The sequence below is a fragment of the Ambystoma mexicanum genome, chromosome 5p (assembly GCF_040938575.1).
Source record: "Ambystoma mexicanum isolate Mex_15411 chromosome 5p, UKY_AmexF1_1, whole genome shotgun sequence".
Taxonomy (NCBI): Eukaryota; Metazoa; Chordata; class Amphibia; order Caudata; family Ambystomatidae; genus Ambystoma; species Ambystoma mexicanum.
Window position 1 is genome coordinate 343081479 of NC_090930.1, and position 19760 is coordinate 343101238.

A 19760-nucleotide genomic window follows, 5' to 3' on the forward strand; every position below is an offset into this window, starting at 1 on the left:
GGAAAATTAGTGAGTATGTCTTGTAATGGCAAAGTAATTGTAGCACAAGAAGACATTGGAGGTCATTACGACCTTGGAGGTAGCCATGCCTCTATTTGCGGCACGGCTACCCCCATTCCGGGTACCGGGACCGGGTTCCTGTAACAGGGAAATACCGGGCCATTCCAACCTTGGAGGGCCCGGTATTTCCCCATTCCAGGAACCCATCCCCAATCCCATTCGAGCTCCCATAGGGCACAATGGGAATGGGAGCATGCTAACAACGGGCCCGTTGTTAGCTGCTGGTCTGCTCATGGGACTGGCTAAGGATGCCTAATAAAACCAGGCGTCCTTAGCTGGTCCCACGTGGAGACCTCGTAATGAGGCGGTAGGGGATTAAAGGGGCCAGCAGCTCTACCGCCCCTGTTAACCCCCTACCGCCAGGGTCATAATGACCCCCATTGTTTTGCAATGCACGAGGAATGCTGGGAAGAAGATTTAGTGAGATTGGATGTGATTACGAGTATGGTTGTAAAACTGCCATTGCTGCAGATGGGTTGCAACCAGATTCCTAATAGTTGTTTGGCAACTAACTTCTCAGTGTCACTAGGACTTTTCAGGTCATGATGGCCCGGAAAGTCAGGTTGTTGAAAATGTTAGTCTCTATTTCTGTGGAGGTGCATAGCACTGCATGGGAATGGGGACATGGGATCACCGGCAATGTTGATAATGGGGCCGGTGGTCCTGTGATAAGTATGCCCTACCGGGCTAGAGCTTTGAAAGGGTGGGAGTTTTTGTTGCACTATTTGCATTAGAAATGGTGCACTGCAAGTCTCAGTATGTAGAGTCAATTCAAGAATCCAAGAAGAATGTACAGATTAGAAAGGTGAATGATAAGTAGCAAGTGTTTTTGCCCTCCCTGTCTCACACGTGCAAGAAAAAAAAAACAGACACTCCCCGGACAGGGAATAAGGAAAAAGAGAGCAGGCTGCAAGAGTTGAAGGAAAAAGTTTATCTAGATCTCTGAGAGCGCTCTGACCAAATTAATGTTACATCACATTATATAAGCACATTGTAAAATCTAACACACAATGCTACGTTGGACCCGGATTGGTCAGCCAGGGTGGTGTCTTAGGTGTGGGCATCATGTCTTCCTCCTGGTTGGTTGCTTGGTTAGCGGGAGGATGGACGTCAGATATCTGTGCTCCAGATGGGTGAAGGCCAGGTCGCCGTGAAGCAGGGTGGCCACTATCTAAGCTAATGAATACATTCTAAATAGTGCATGCTCTAAATAATGGTTGATCAAAAGACTCTTAGTAGTTTATCATGTCATTGTACACATCACACAGGTGTCTATATCATCTATAACATTTGGGTTATACAGGTTACAGGTTTAAAGGTCTTTACCACTGTAATACTCTCATTGAACTGTGGGGTTAGTCTCACAAGAATCTCAGCTATGTGCCATTTGTTAGTATTGGGCACGATATACTGCAGCATGGGTCTAATGTTAGTTGGGGGTCTGTTGGGTGGGCCTCATGGCATGGTCAGCGGTCTGGCACATGAAAGGGATATCTTGCAGGGACACAGGGTCAGAATGCAGTAAGTTTCCATTGGTGAGGGTGCAGGGGCAAGGATACGTTTGTGGAGATGAACAAGCTATGTGCTTAGTTCATGCTGGTTCACATGCAGGACGGTGATCTCAGAGGAAGACTGATGTGATACTTTTATTAGTTGTTGCAAGCACCTCTGGCTTCAGCGTGAGAATGGAGCCGCAGAGTTTTCCAGTCAGAGAGGGACGAGGGTGGGGGCTGAGTGCTCTGAGCCTGGCTGCTGTGGGGAAAGGGAGAGACGCATTTCGGACTATCGAAGTGAGGCCTGGTCACCAAGATGGAGTCAAAAGGGGGTACAAAAATGGATGCCCTGTGTCCTGCTCAGTGGTCCCATCTACGCAAATGTAACCCAAAGTTAACATCGCATAAGGGCAAGGGGTGAACCCACTACTGGAAGCACTTGGTCCAAGTTTTGTACTGAGAAGTGAAGGCAGAGAGGGGCCTGCTGGCCCCTCGCTCCCACACACAAGTATACATGTGTGGGGAAGTTAATGAAATTGCACACACTGAGAGTTATTGCAATATTTTGGAGAAATCATTTCCATTTTGTTTCATTTAGTTATCAAAAATTACACAGAGCACTGTTGTAAATGTACACATGCATTTATTTGTTTTCCTTGAAATGGTGCTGAAATGCATAGTTCAAACACATTGGCTTTTGTTATTTTTCATTTCATGTACATGGCATGGTTTAGTAAAATACATTCAGTTTTTGTTTTGAGTTTGCATTGTGGGAGTTTTAGTGCAGCTTTGTTAGTGGGAGAAGCGGTTTAAAAGTGACCAAATGAATGACAAAAATAACAGTTTGTACATTAGAATGGGTGATATGGGTAAGCATGCATGTCTTAGTAATATATTGAAGTTTCACACAGGATCTGACACTTAAACATGCTGTGGACATGTTTCAAATGTGGTTTTCTTTTGTTTCACAAAAAAAGACACAGAGTGCTGTTGAAATTGCAAATATGTGTTTTGAAACTGTTATGAAAATCTTCATTAAAAGGAAGGTTTGCAACTACACATCATTGTAGGTGAGTGCCATTTGATGTCAGGAGGTGGGACATACGAGAGTATGATTATTGAGTAGGTTAATGCAAGGTAAGTGGTAGGAACCCTGTTGATATGCATTTGTAAAAGAGTTAGAAATGTAGTTTTTAAAATATATGCATACCTGTACTTTGTGTTGATAGATGCAGATGTGGATATGATATGATATTGTATTTGTGACGCGCTCATACACAAGTGTTTTAGAGTGTGATGAGGCAAAGGGGGGGACAAGTGAGGACAAAAACAATAATCTTACTAGGCCCAGTGACATTGAGAACATGCAAGTGCAGGGGAGAGGGAAGGGGGAGAGTGCAATGGAGAGAGGAGACATGGAAAGTGCTGAACATGGGATATTAACAACACAAAAATGTAGTGCAGCCAGCAGGGTGCCAAATGCAGGTTAAGAGCACAGACAGGGGTGTCTGGTAAGTGCTGTTAGCGGGACTGTAGGGTAACAGATACAGACCCCAGTGCAAGAGTTGCCGGGGGCAGTGCAGGTTAGTGGATGGATAGGAATGGACCTGGGCCAGAAATCAAAGGGTAACCAGGTGCACTGTGCTAAAGCAGAACATATCACAGGGGAGAGGGAGAGCAAATGCAGAAGCAAAGAGGAAGGTTTTGAGGTGCTTCCAGAACCGGAGATGGTTCTCCTTTCATTTTCAGAGTGGCAGGGAGGCTGTTCCAGAGGGAGGCCCTTGCTGAGGAAGGAAATCTGCCACCAACCGTTGTTTGGAGAAGCAACTGACCCTGATGGAGTTGGATGTGGATGAGCAAAGAGCTTGGGTGAGAAGGTATTTATACAGGGAGAGTTGAAGGTATTTTGGACCCAGGCCCCAGAAAGCCTTGTGGACAATGCGGAGGGTCTTGAATGTAATCCTTGCAGCCACTGGGAGCCAATGAAGAGATATCAGGGCTGGAGAGATATGATTCCAGTCCTGTTCTGGATGAGTTGCAGAAGGTAGAGAATAGAAGCAGGCAGATTTAGAAAGAAGCTTTTGCAGCAGTCCAGCCTGGAGAGAACGAGGGCTCTGGAGACAGTAAGTTTCTGGGGGAAGGAGAGGAAATGAAGCATACCTCTGAGGAGGGGAGTTGGCAGTTTGACTTCTTAGAGACGTCGGAGATGTGAGGAGAAAAGGAGAGTGTGGAGTGGGAGATGACACCAGGGTACTTAGCTACACAGGTGGGAGCAGGTAGAGGGCCAAGGGAGGCTGACCAGCGAGTGACAGGAAAGTAGGGTACAGGTGTGCCAATGAGGAGAAACTCTGTCTTACTAGCATTAAGGCAGAGATCATTGGTGGCACACCACTCCTGGATAGCAGACAGACAGTCGGAGATGAGAGAAGGTGAAGAGGTGGCAGAGGCAAGCCTGAAAACTAGCTGAGTGTCATCCACACAGCACTGACAGTTGGAACAGAGAACTGCAATGCAGTGGGCACGGTTTGCAAGTTATTGGTTAAACAGCCAGGGAGAGAGGTTAGACCCCTGGGGAACACCACAGGTAGAATGTGGGATAGAGGAAAGGAAGGACCCAGGTTTGACCTGGGAGGCTCGATCAGAGAGGAAAGTGGTCAGCCAGGATAGGGCCTGACTGGTGATACCCAGGTTATCACAGAGACAATTAAGCAAGATGGCATTGTTGACCATGTCAAAGTTGGAAGAGAGACTGAGTAGGATGATGACAGAAGGGATGTTTAAATCAAGGTTGTAGAGCAAGTTTTCACAGATGTTCAGGAGAACAGTTTTGGTGCTTCTGGAAGCTTTAAAGCCAGACTGATGGTCCTGGAGACAAACAAGAGAGTCAGTGTGAAGATTAAGCTGGGAGATGGCCAGTTTATCCAGGAGTTTGCCCAGGAAAGGAGAGATGGAGATTGGGCGATAGTTAGCTGGGCATGAGGGGTCAGCTGTGGGTTTCTTCAGAAGAGGGTGCAGAAGGAAGTGCTTCAAAGTGGAGAGGAAGTCGCTGGAGGCGAAGGAATGGTTGCAGAAGTCGACCAGAGCAGGAGCAAGGGTATCAATGTTGTCCTTGATGGTTTTAGATTAACAGGAAAGAACCTGTTTTTACAAGGCTTTCATATATCAGACTTGTCTAGAAACCTCATCGGGGAGAAAAGAGGAAAGGACGAGAAAGAGAGGGGTCGGATGCAGGAGGGTTAGAGTTTGCAGAGACAGGAAGAGAGAGGATGTGGAGAGGATGAGAGGATGGACTGGACGTCCTGGGTTTTAGAGATGAAGTGAGGGGAAAGGGCATTGCAGAGGGCCAGTGAGGCAACAGGAGAGGTAGAGACTGCAGCAGGGCTGGCCAGCTCCATGCAGATTTTAAAAAGTTTGGCCAAGTTGTTAGATGCCGCAGAGATGCGGGCTTGGATGTGGGCTTTCTTCTTAGTTTGGATAAGGAGCTGGTGTTGCCTATGGAACAGGCGACAGGCCAGTTAGTCAGAAGATGCACAGGAAGCCATCATTTCTTCTCAGCAACCCTTCACTTTCGTTTAAGGGTGGCTAGGATGGAGGCATACCAAGAGTGGCACTTGGCTTTGGGCTTTAAGTGGATCCTCATGACAGGGGCAAGAACATCCAGAGTATCAGAGATAGAACAGTACAGCATGGATAGGGCAGTTTCTGGGGGGGAGTACGCAAGAGCTGGAGGGGAGGGAGTGGTAGCTAAAGCCTCAACTGACACACGCTTCATGTGTCAGATGACCGAGAAGATAGGTGGCAGTATTGGAGTTGGCTTGGCCTGAGGGGTATAGAGAGAGAGATGGGAGGAAAGGAGGGAGTGATCACTCCAGGGTAAAGGAGTGTTCAGGGGGATAGAGAGGAGGCAGTCAGAGGAGATACAAACATCACGTGTGTGCCCTGCAGAGTGAGTCAGACCAGAGGGGAAAAAAAGAGAGAGAGAGTCACAGAGGTTACAAAAGAGTCTAGAGGAGGCGCAGGGAGTATCCAGGTGAATATTGAGGTCTCAGTTGAGTGGTTGAGGCCAGGAGGGAGGAGGAGAGGCATGTCCACTCAGAGAGGAATGAGGTGAACTGACCAGTTGGCCGATAGATAGTAACAAGACGTTCAAAATAGGAATAGGTCTGCATAGGGATGACAGAGGAAGCAATCCACTCGGGGAAGATCAGGGCTACCCCCCTCCAGACCATGTGGATCTGGGTGCAGAGAGGATCGTATAGCCATTACGGAAGAGAGTGTCAAAGCTCGTGACAGAGCTGCCAGTTAACCTTGTCTCAGTGAGACTGAGAACATTGAGGTCAAGTTCTTCCAGGAGGCGACAGATGTCAGAGGAGTGTTTGACGGCTGAGCAAGAGTTGAGTTGAGAGTGGTAATATGGAGAAGGTTGCCACCCTTAAAGGACTTCTCGGGAGGGGTAAAAATCAGAGGTAAGGCCTGCAGAGGTGTAGAAGGAGGCCAAGGGAGGGCAGGGGAGAAGGGAGGAGAGGGCAATGTAGACAAGGAGGAGGCAGAAGGGGAGGTAAAGAAGCTGAAGAAGGGCGAGACGGGACAGGACAGCAAGAGAGGAAAGGAAGTTGATGAGGCATGGAAAGCACCTGAGGAGGAGGAGGAGGTTGGCTTGAGGGCCTTCGACCAAGACAGTGCCATTGAGGTAAACAATAATGATGACCCTAAAGGAGTCAAAGGGGGCCAGGAGCGCCTCCCAATGGGTGCAAACATTAATGGGAGAGGAAGAGAAAGGAGAGAGCACAGAGACCATATGAAGAGTCCATAGGCCTGGCAAGGGATTGACAAAGAGGATGTTGGTGAGCGTCTGTCTGGAGGAAGCTCTGGTATAGGTGTAAGCGATAGGGAGACCAGGGTTAGAGACCAAAATTTCTCTTTTGAATTTCTTCCTGCCAGACTTAGTGAGAAGGGAGCGATAGTTGAGGGAGAAACATAGAAGATAGGAGAAAGAGAGAGCGCCATTGGGTGAAGTAGAGAGAGAGGGAGCAGAAGCAGGGGGTAGAACAGGATAGGAATAGCGGTGCAGAGCAACACAATGAAGTCACTGAGCCAAACCAAATTCAAGAGAAAAGCAAACACTACAACGCAAACAGGCATACCAACAATTTAAAAGTGCAGTAGCAGTCAAAAACACAGCTGGATTTAAAATTGCAGTAGCAATCAAAAACGCAGCTAGATTTGAAATTACTGTAGCAATCGAAAACACTGGTGAGATAGGTCTAGGTCAAAGGCTGAAAGAAGGGATGGGGAGAGGGAGCGAGTGAAAGAGGGTAAAGAGAGTGAAGGACTGTAAGAGACTAACACATTGAAGAGGTGGAACAAAGTCATGGTAGTTCAAGTTCCACAGACATGTGTGGGTGAGGCATCCTAAGTGCCTCCATGAGGGGGAAAATTCCTCACAAAGCGAAACGAGTCGGACGTGAAGAAGTGTGCTGGGCACTGAGGAAAGGTCACCGTCCAGTAGGGATTCAGGAAAGAATGGAAGCTGGGCCCCCGTTGTGGGCCTTGGAAGTCTGGGACGGTTCCCACCTCTCAGTTTCTACAATTGGCTAATGAGGGCCAAGACAATCAATGGGAGAGGGGCTAGGGGATGGCCCAAAGTCATCCAGGAACAACTTTCATTCAATTGAATTGTGGTTTGGCCATCTTGGAGGGTCTGGAAACAATATGGTGCCAAGTGCAGTAACAGCACACATGGAAATGCCAGGGTGGGTAGTGCATGGAGCGCAACAATGCTGGCCTTGGAAAATCAGACTTAGGCATTATATTGAATTAAAAGCTAAATCTGCCCAAATAGAAAGTCAACGCACAACATGAGACTATGTCCCAGAAATTCGCACACCTCAGGTCTCAGGTGGATATCGGCCACAAAGAAATGTGCCGAGAGGCTGAGGAAAGGCCAACGTCCAGTAAAATCAGAAAGTAGAAATCTTGGAGAATTCTACAGTCGTTTTTGATGCAGGTGCTTGGGAATAACAGGAGACATGCACTCTGAGTGTTGAACAGTACATCTGAAGTATTGAACTGAGATGACAGTGTTAGATGTAGAGTTCCCGGATGTGATTGGTGGATGGGTATGTGACTGCTTAACAGTAGCTAATGAGGAATTACTGCAAAGAGTGAAGAGGAAACGGAAGAAGGGCAAGTCCTGTGTTACAGGTTCCATGGACAGTACAGTAGTCAGTGGACAGGGCATGCCACATCCAGGTCTTTCCAGAAATTCAGTGAAAAACACATTGTTAAATGAACGTTATGGTTAAGTTCCACTAGTAAAAACCTACAACAATCAGTTGAAAAATGTTCTTAAAGGGTTATTATGGTTAAAAGTAAAATAAAAAAAACATAAATTTGCTGGTGTTGGTAAGCTAAGCCATCATAATTCGCGCCACCACCGTGCACTGCTTAGACTAACACCCAGACCATCAAATATGACATATCACATGTCACTGATGACATCACATATTTGAGCCACTTGTTTTTGTTTACTGACATGATTATGATAGTTTTTTGTGTTTACTGACAATAAGAATGTCCAAAGTTTAATATGTGCTATATATCTACACTTTAAATGTTTTATATGTTCTTAAAGTGGGGCTATGACCCCAGGGATATGTGCACTGGGCACAACCACCATGGTAGCAATATGTGTATAGTAATTATAGGTAACGTAGTAGGAGTATGGCCAGAATCATTATAGTAGCCATATGTGTATAGTTATTGTAGGTAATGTAGTGGGAGTTCAAAGTGTTTGTAATATGGAGGAACCATGTAATTGAACAGTATTTGGTACTTACGATTTTAGTGCATTTGAGGGTATATGTATTTGATTATAATTGCTGTGGTTACTTAGTTTTGTAGCATTATGAAGTTGGAATCTCTGGGGTATTTTTTGTTGAAAAACAGTACAATTGGTTAAGCAGAATAGTTCAAAAGCTGTAGTTGTATACAATTTTACACATACATTTTTTTAGACTCTCATAAACAGTGCATTACAAGTAGTATGTTTGGTACACCATTAGTGTATGAACACTGCTAATGTTTTTACATTAGATAATCATTGGGAAAATAATCTGCACCGGATTAACAAAATTTAGAGTTATGTGAGTTTAAGGATGATAGTATGTTTGTTTGAAGTATGTAGTGATTAAGGGAATGCTGGAAATAGCTAGATAACTGTTGGTATATTCTGATTAGAGGTTATAAGATGTTTTGTTGTAAACTAATTTAGATGGTGTATTTGAAGTGTTTTGGAATTAAATGTGTTTTCAAGTAGTTATATAGCTGTGTTGGAGATACATTGTTCTAAGCTATTTAGTCGTGCTGTTGCATGTTGATACATAGGAAGTGTCCTTCTCTGTAGCTTGTCTGTTGAGCACATATGCAGTAGGGGTTGCATTTCTTTTGTCAACATTGTCTCGTTGAATTGACAGCAAGACCTATACATCAATAGACTAATACCCAAAATTCATTATTAAATAATAGTTCAATTTTATTATACTTTTAACACACAATAAAGAATATTGTTTTACAACATTAAACATAATGTATACAACCACATATTAATGCAAACTTGTAAACACAATTGATACATTGTACAGCAAACGATCTGTGTCTAACTCTATACTGGATTATAACCACTTAAGTGTTTTGTTCATGTTTTCTTTCATTACCCTCAAAGCACAACTTGTACAAGTTTCTGTCCTAACACGGCAAGTAAATGTTGGACATTCATCAGGTGCATTATTTTCCACTTGTGTGTGTTGTATATGGGAACCAGCAATGCGGTTCAATTTCTTAGCCTCCTGGTCTCTCTGTCAATACATAATGGGATAAAGACACTTTTAATGCAAGATAATTATCTTCTAATTAGATCTACACCAACCCTGCCCCCTACAGTATAGCATATACTATTTCATAAAATACCTTCTTGGCCACTTGAATGCTACTTCCAATGCCTCCATGCAACCATTACTTGTTGCCTGTACTGGTGTCCTTATTCTAGGAATTTCAGTCCTTTTTCCTCTGGCTATCCTAGAAGAAAAACAACCTTAGTTGTGGATTCTATGGCTACCTGTTACAATCTATTTATTCTTCCTTCCACTTGCATCTTACCTATGAAGGATGTGACAACAGTATGTCTGGATGCAATTCTCCTGTGAGTTGGAGAGCAGTATCTGATTTTCTAGCTCTCATGCGTCCCTAATCGAAGTGTGATGGAGACACAACGGATGGAAAGCATTGAGCATTAGAGCTTTATGGGACCCCATGAACCTCAAACCGCACTTACTTGGATGTCTATTGGTAGCATGGCACAGGGTTCATCATATTCTAAGGTAAGGATTTGGAAGTCATCCGGTCTTGAAAAAGTACAATCATGCTGAAATGTCCATGGAGACTATAATTAGTGTATGGTGTTCCACCCTCTGCTGATGTGTGGTGGTCTAATTCAAATGGGTATACCAATCCCTCATTCTTACCTTGTTGAGAGGTCAAAAATGTCCTGTAAGGCTTCAATGATCAATGCTATCACAAATCTTTTTTTTACCTACTTTTTGGTCATTTTAAACTCTTGGACGGATTTACATAAAAATGTACAAAAGCACGCTTTCGGGACCAAGCCACAGTCCATGCCACAAATTTGATGAAAATCCCTCCAGCGGTTTGGGCTCTAGGTGTGAGCAACATTTTTTTTGCATTGCATTCATGGGAAAAAATACATGGTTTGGGACCCCCTTATAACTTAGCCCCCTGCAAGAATTCTCACCAACCTTTGCAATGTTTCATGATGATTCGTCCAGGGGGACCGAAGATATAAGCCGACCAAAACATGTTTTTCCTATGGGGTGAGCAACTTGGCCATAACTACAGGGCCGCTACCACAGGCCCTGCAATAACATGTGAGATCAAATTGTAAACAATTTTATAAAATAACCAGTATCCAAAAAACAATCTTAAGAGACTAACACTTTAAAAAAGAAAGGGTTGCTACAGTGTAGTACAGGAACAGAAAAGCAGTATGATTACCTCAACTATACTAACTCAACTATACTAACCGCTTGGTTTTGCATCAGCAAATTCTAAAAATAATTGACCACAATCTCAATGGTTTGTGCACCTGCATAGGTATTTCACTACAACCAAAATATGTTAAAATACTGTAAAAACATTATTTAATATAAAATGACAAATTCACTGATTAATGTATACAATGTATACAACCCTCATCAGGAAACCATGACATATAACCTACATATGCCAACATTGCAACATCATTTTGAGTATTCATTTTTTAAAGTATATTCATACAAATATTTCAAATAATCGGTAGACAATACAAACTTTTGTATGTGCAAACATATTACCACTTTGCAAAAACTACACTAATAACCTAACAAATGTAATTGCCATACTTCTTGTAAGATCTGTGTGCGTCCTTTGTTTTGCCACCTACACATATGAAAAGTTCATAATGACATTTCAAAATGTACCCAACATATTTAAAACCTTTTAAAAGTAGGAATTATTTAAACATTTTTTGGCACAGATAGTTGTGTGCAGTAGAATACTTTTTTATGATGTCAAAACTCATTCTAAAATATAAAGATTATATCTACATTGCCATTACAATATTTCTTTTATAATTAGGTGTGCATCCTTTCTTCGGCCACCTACACACCTAAGAATATAATGACAATTTTCTAAAACCTACTATAAAAAAAAGAAATACCATCCACAGTATAATGACTCAATAAATTGTACAACTTTTCTGAAAACGTCCACATTGCACATAGAACATATTTAAACATTGAATTAAATAACACTTCAAGTAAGCTGTTTTAATTTTTTAACTGAATTGGAATACCTTTTTAAAACGTTGTATGCCTACTTATTTTCACCAGCTACACACTTAACAACTAAACACAGTATATCTAAATTCTTCCCTAATTTTACAAACATTGTAAAATCAGGGAAGAATTGTTGTTAGGGTTTTTGTTTCTACAACCTACTGTTTACTTGTTTTATATTTAAACTCATGACCTTCTACACTCCCTAACACTCAAACTAATTTACATGGAACCATTTATTTAACCCAGCACTTAGGGAACGCTTCTACATATTAAAATATAAAGGGCCTGATTGACAGAAGCATTTTATAATGGCACAAAACCATAGGAAAGAATTCTGTGAATCAGGCCCACCATGTTGTACACAATAAAACAGAAGTAGAAGATTGCAGAATGATGTTTTCTCTTCTAATTTGTGTAAGCTTCAGAATCGTACCACTGCATTTGTTTCGTGCTGTTTTTAAAATACATCCTAGTAACAATCCATATTTTACTTATCATAAAACACTTATTACCCTTTTCTTCCAATTTAAATTTTTATTGTGCATGTTTATATTCCCAAAGAATACAAAACATACATTTTAAAATGTTGGTTCTGACAACATTAAGTAGGCATTCTTCAATTCCTTTGGCAATATACCTTGGTGTCTGACTATAGAGTCATTACAAACAAGCCAATCTACTTCTGTACACAGCATGTTGTGAAATGTCCACAATGAATGGATGAACCCAGATGAAAAATGATTGCACACATCTTAAAAGTTGTCTTACTAATAGGAACTTGACTTTTTACAAAATTCATTACTGATGTGTTAATTTTCATACCATCTACACTGTATCTTTGAAACATAATCAATACATACTTATTAAAAACTAGATGTTGCAGTGTTGTTTGTAAATTACAACCCCAGTCACTGCATTGCATATCATAGAATGCTTTAGTTAGAAGATCAGAACAATGTACACCTTTCTGATCAGGCATAGGAACATATAAAAATCTTTCAGAAAGATCCTGAGTACTGTCATTTTCTTACATTGTGGACACATATGATTCCACTCATACCTAAATTCAACATACCTACTACACTAACACTTTCCTGCACTAATTAAAGTCAGTCATTAAACATTCTTGACTAGCTTCCTGTTTATTTTGAGAAAATTGTTGATTTCTACTTGTACCAGCTACTACATTTCGGATTGACATTGCTGAATGTGTACTGTGTCGTTTTTTATCTACATATATTTTAAGAGATGAAAGGTCCACACGTAGCTGCTTCTTCACTTTGGAAACTATTTCTTGCATAAATTGAGTCATTTGAAACTACATACACAACGCTGCATTACAATAGCATTTAATTTCTCTTTCATTACAACATTTGCAGTGACAGTATGTTATAGTTGAACAACTCTCCAACTCCTGTAGATTCTGTTGTTTTTAAGTCTTAAGAGGAATGATTTAATTTGAATGTAGTTTCACTCACTCCTTATGTTTCCTGGCTAAGAGCTTAGCTGGTACAGGTATAAGGTTCAGGTGAGAAGCATAAAGTACACGTAACCTATTATATTCTTCAATGCAAGAAATGTCAGCTCTCACTTTTCTTTCATCAAAGTTTATTAAAAATAAGCGCACCTGTAGCAAGTACTGTTTAACTACTGCTTGGCTGCCACGGCTGCTTCGCGGTCTTTCTGCCTCCCTGCAAATTTGCTGTTTTGCCACGTTGCTGCTGTGCCGCTTTGGTGCTGCTGTGGACCTTTAAGGAGAGCTCCTCCTCAAGTTGACTCGGATTGGTGTGTGTATTTAAACTATTGTACACGCGCACCCGTGCATGCGCACCTGTAGAAAGTACTGTTTAAGTACTGCTAGGCTGCTTAGCTGCGCAGCAATCGGTGGCAGTTCCCATTGCACATTTTTCCCGTTTTTTTTTTTTTCCACTTCAATAATTGCCGTCCGTTTGACAAACTATACATTTTCTTTTTAAGTTGGTGTGCTATTAACAACAGTTTCTTTACAGGTTTGCTCTTGCACCTTACACCTACACACACGCTCATGGCGTACTCCTTAAAGACAGATATGCCTACAACGTTACAACAGAAAGGGCTAATTAGCCCTCTTGCACGTGTTTCGTGCTTATCCCACAAGACTATCACTCTATCCCCTGTGAATGCGATGGCCTGCTCCAAAAGTGCAATTATGTCAGCGTCTCCATACATAAGTACAGAGGCTTCACACGCTGCAAGAACTTTCTTTCCGTGTGTCCCAGTAGTATCCTCTCAACCCAAGCTTGATTCAAACTTCTCAGCGCTCCCCCTATCCCCCGAGATATCATGTCGTATCCGCATGATATCTCGACAACAGAGGATGCTCCAGCAAACAAGGTTTCCATCATCACTATTGGCTCGGCGGGACCTCCGTCTCCCAGCCACCTGCCTATCCTAGCTTTACCATCGTTTACTAACATCATCACCCCAGAGGTCGGAGCTAGTGTCCACACCGGTCCTGTCCCCTCGAATGAGTCATGGACTAGTCTCCCACCCACTTCAGTTGTCTCCGCTCCTAAACCAGCCCCTTTACCAGTCATGAATCCCCCCAAGGAGGGGAACAATACTTCCATTCGTCCAGTCCCCCGGAAAAAAAAATGGCTTCGAGGGTCGCTCGCCCTCTGCCTAAAAAGAATTAAAATCACTTCACACTGAGACTTCCGAAACAAACGATGAAAACATTTTTTCAAACACTGAAACCAAGCACCGAGCCAAATAATGTGGTGGAATCCACCCGGTGCCCAGTACCCCTGCCAGCTTCCTTACCCACCAGGCCACTCAGACCCCATCCAAAGGCAGCCAGCTCATTTGAGCAGGCACCAGTAGTGCCTTTAATAGTGGATTTAGTGTCACCATCAAAAGAGAACCCCCCTGCCTTGCCACCTAAACTGGTATCTTTGGAGGCATCCTCCAAGCCTCATGATCCTGATGTGCCCCCAACACCTACCACAGCTGCGGCTTCAGCATACCCACCGTTGGATGCCCTAATTCGTGAATTGGATCTTGCAACTACTCAAAAACACTCTGACTTTGTTAAAAGCATAACGGGACAAGTCTCGTAACCCAAGATTGTAACCCCCGTTACCAGAGAAAAAAAGGCCTGCAAACTTACAACAACTCAAATACGTGAGGCAGTATATTCTTATTTAGCCTCTTGCATTCAGCCCCCTTCCTCCAACCCGATTCAAAAGCCCCACGAAGTGAATGATAATCTGCGCCAATGGCTTCTACCAAGTCCCTTTCCTATGTGTGCAGATGGCCCTTCGCCCTCTTCTTTACCCAGCAACCTGCCCCAGCCGACTGCAGTCCGGCATATGGAAACTCCCTCATATCCATCATCAGTGACAACTGCAGTGACAACTAAACCCCATATCCTAGCCTCCCGCAAATGTCACTCCTTAATTTTAAAATGTCAGAGAGGTAGTTTTGGCACCTACAATCTTAATCGACGTAGTGTGCTAAACATCTTTTCAGAACTGGTGGAACTTGAAGATATTTGTTCTAGTGACATCGAACAAATTGAATTTATCTCCGAATTCACGTGTTCAGTGGTGCGCTGTGGATTTCCTCAGGAATGGTGTTAAACACTGTGTGGAAATCAAAAATGCAATTGTTTAACATGGGTTTTTTATTAGCGCAGGATCCAGCACGTATGAATGCGGGAGTGGATGTAACAGAACTGGCTCCAAATACCAATGCGAATGAAACAACTGTGAAACACAGTTATTGTGATCTGCACCGCATGTCATATGATATAATAGCACTTCAAGAGACTTGGCTTTTGCAAACCCCTGCTTGGAATAACTATAAAGTCGCTCTACTTCCAGCTATGGCAGGCCAAAAGGGCCGACCATCATCGGGCCTGTTAGTGGGAGTAAACATGTCTAGGGTATTTGCCATTCAGCCCTGGGCCTCGGTATCTGTCTTTATACAGCTGTAAAAATCACATGCCCATTGCACACAATTGCAGCGATTAACATTTATCGCAATCCACTTGGGCTGACTGATACTGCATTTTATGTAGGCCTGACTAAACTTTTAGATCTTGTACTGCTTACTCCGGATATAACAGATACCTTCATTGTGGGAGACCTCAATTTAGACTGTCTTCATCCTAAAGGAAAAACTACAATTGACAAGGTGAAACAATGGTCCTCATTCATGTTGGAACGCAATTTCCACATGACCAATGGCTCTATACAGGGTGACATTCCAGCTCACCCAACGTGGCAAAGAGAATCTGTATGTACCACAATTGATTACATGTACATTCATTCCAATCTAAATGGGCAGATAAAGACCTTTCAAGTTATCCCCCAGGTACACAGTGACCATCGCCTGCTTGTTCTTACAATAAACTGGAACTACGTACCTCTGCATAAGTCCTGTTATGTGAACCATCTGGTTGTTAACAATGCTAGATCTCGTTTTCGATGGTTGGATTCCAACTTACTAGCCTTGTCTCAATTGATCACTCACAATAATAATTCTATAAACCCAACACAGTACACCAATCTTCTAATCACATTTAAGAATTCTGTGAAACGTGGTAGTCACTTAGAGTTCTCCCGCAAACATTCCTTCAATCCTCTAGTGAAAGCTAGAAAGACTGAATACCATTGTGAAAAAAGGTCTATTTGCAAATTCAACCAGCCAACCCGCAATCAGCAGTTGAGATCAGCCAAATGCAGATATCGCAATTGGATGCGGCAATACCAAGCACACCTCTTACAAGCAGATAGTGAACATATGCTTAGACTAATGGCGAACAAAAACACTGCTCAAACATGGACCATATTCAATCAGTGTGCTCACCAGTCCCAGTGTGCTATGCAGATCTCTAGCGTGAATGAGGCACAATGGATCGAGCATTATACAAACCTATATGCAGACCCGACTTTTGCCAACTTGGCTCATCCGCTTGATAGCCAAGAAATCTGGTCTCTTGAATGCTCTCCATCTATCCTCGAAGATAACTTTAAGCATATCCGTTCCTCCAGAGCCATGGGTCCTGATGGCCTTAGTAGTTTCATGTTCAAATCGAACCCCTCAAGGTGGGCTAGAATCTTGAACAATCTCTTTCACCATATCATTGCTTCCCGTGTTATTCCCATCTCATGGAAAACCTCTTTCATAGTAACGATTCACAAGAAGGGCGATCGTACCCTTCCTTGTAATTATAGGCCTATCGCACTTTTGGATGCCCCTGGAAAGCTCTTCTCCAAACTCATCTTTCGAGACTTTAACAACTGGACTAAAGCTTCCCATACAAGAGACCCCTTCCAGACGGGCTTTCTTGCAGGTTTAGGCACACATATCAACATGCTTTGCCTCAATGCAATTAAATCTCAAGCACAAGCTTCAAAACAGGCACTCTATTTCACCTTTGTGGATCTCCACATGGCCTTCGATGCCATTTCCCGTCCTCTTCTTTTTGCTAAATTCACCAGAGATAATTACCTCTTCACATTACAGCAAATCATCCAATCATTGCATTGTGAAACATCAATTTGCATCAGATTAAACCTAGAAGGGTTATTATCAATGGCTATCCCCACAGCCCGCGGCCTAAAACAAGGCTGCCTTCTGGCGTCTGCAATTTTCAACTATTTTATGTATGATGTACGGCAGGTTTTTGAGGCAATACCATCTGACTCACCCAAAATAAACAATCGTAAGATCCAGACTCTTATGTATGCCGATGACTTGGTCCTAATTTCAAATACCCCGTGTGGCCTACAAAAGGTATTGGCTTGCTTTAACAGCTACATATTGAAGAACGAACTGCGAGTTAATACTTCTAAAACCCAGATAGTCATTTATAGACCCACTAACTCGCCAAGATTCAAACCTAGTTGGACCATTAACCACATAAACTTGGCGACAGTACCGAATGACATTTATTTGGGCATGGTTTTCGATGGTAGTGCCTCAGTTACTGCCCATTTAGATGTTGTTAAGCGTAAGCTGGATTCAGCGATTTCACAGACTAAGATTATAATGCACCGTTAAGGTGCGTTTACCATGAAACCAGCATTGCTTTATTGGAAACAAAAGGCCACACCGTGTATATTATATGGCCTCGAGTCTCAATCCACCTGGCCGGCAGTAGTCTTGGATAGGCTGGAAGGCAAATTTTGGAAGGCGATTCTTCACCTTCCACAATGTTTTCCAGTGGTGTGGGAGCGTTACGAATTAGGGCTCACCTCTCTACATGCGCAATACCAGTGGAGAACTTGTGCCCTTCTTCGAAAATGCCTGATGCCTAATAGGGAAAGCAATATTCTGCAATTCCTGTCAAACTACATATTGCAAACCACTCATCTTTTTGTTAAACATACGTGCCATCTATAACATCTTAGTGCAAGCGGATGCCTCCCTTAACATGCTTTTTACCAATCCTGACAAAGTAAAACAACTAATATATCATCATGATTGGATCAAGACTAGATCTGGATGCCTTCAATACAAATCTGCCATACCTGAAAAATTTAGACACAAAAGTTTGTGGTCTATGGAACCGTATCTCCTCAAGTTCCCGTGTAAAAAATTACGATCTGGTATCTTGAGAATGCATTTCAATTTATGGCACACGTGTGAACTACTTGCTCAACGCAAATGTAATGAGGGGGAATTAGTCTCTTGTCGGTTTTGTTTGGACCCCAAGGTTACAGAATCCTTGCAACATATTCTGTCCTTGTGTCGAGCTTGAATTCAGGAGCGTTTGAAAAATGTTTCAAGTCACTGTAGATATCTGGGAAATCTGGATCCAATTCAGAGATGGTCTACTATGCACTACAAATGTCTCCTTGCAAATTGCGATAGTCAACTTTCTTTATGCAGTGAATTTAACTTGTTGAAGAATTTTGTTGTTCAATTTTTTTTGGTTCTTCGAAAAGTTTGTTGTTGTGCGCCTTGCTATACTCCTAATTTGGTTTTGTTTTAAATTAATTGAAACTTTTAACAACTGTTAGTCTGGATCTACTAACTGTGTAATTGTGTAATTAAGACCTATGTTTGTTTTACCCTATATTCATTGTAGCTCATGCTTTGTTGTCCTTATTTATGAGCATTTGAATGTAAAGTTTATATTGAAAAGTTGATTTGTTTCAACTATATCATTAAAAAAAAAAGGAATAAGCCTTCTATATTTTTCATGACACAAAGCTACATATGGCATTTCCTTTTTAAACACTGTATGACCAATGTCAACAGATGGTGCTTCTAAAGTCAACCCTTGTTATTTATGATAGTTATTGCATATGCAGAGCACAATGAAAACTGCACTCTTTTCACAAAGGTATCCTTGAAAAGCATGAAACGTGCACAGGTCAGAGAAATCAAATGAGTTTCTGCTACACAATCAAACGTTACTTCAACATGTTCAATATTTGTACTGTGAGAAGTGTGAAATACAATCACTCTTCTCATGGCTCCATTGAATAGACCAATTCCTACATTCAAGTTCCTCTTTAACATTACTTGTGCATTAATGCACAGTTTTGAAACAGCTTCTAGACCAGTTGTTTTAGAATTTGAATTCTCTAGTTGACCTAATCGAGCTTTTGCTCGCTTATCCATTTCTAATGGCATAACATGACCATATGAAACATCACATGATAATACCTCCACAATATTTAGATTCTTTGACAGTATCATTGTAGACTTAGGGCTCATTCTGAGTTGGGCGCAAAGGGATTACTGGCACCGGTAAGGACACCGGTGCTGGTAAACCCTTTGCACCCTATTCCGAGGTCCCTTAGCGGGTCCCTCTTTTAACGCCTGGTCTGACCAGGCGTTATGGATGGGACCCGTTAAGGGACTTCAGATCTAATAACGGTACCGCAAATTGCGGTACTGTTATTAGCTACTTCCCCATTTCCATTGAGCCCTATAGGGGCTCAATGGGAATGGGGAATGGATTTTTCAATGGGGACTTACCGGTCCCGCAAAGGTTGGACTACACCGGTAAGTCCCCATTGAACCAAGTCGGAGTCGGTACCAGTATGGGAGGTAGAACTGGCGCAAATAGCGCCATGACTACCTCCATACTCGGAATGAGGGCCTTAAACTTGTTCCCATCTGCAAGTGTGCACATCAAAGCGACACAAGAAATGTTGCTTTTCTTAAGAGTCAACATGACATCAGGCTGACTGCAATCTGCATGAAACATGTTAGAAATCCGTCTTCCCTTTAAGACTGCTTTCACATTCTCCTCAAGAACACGTATCCAAATGTCATTAATCATTTCTGCAAACTCTAATTTTGCAGCTTGCCT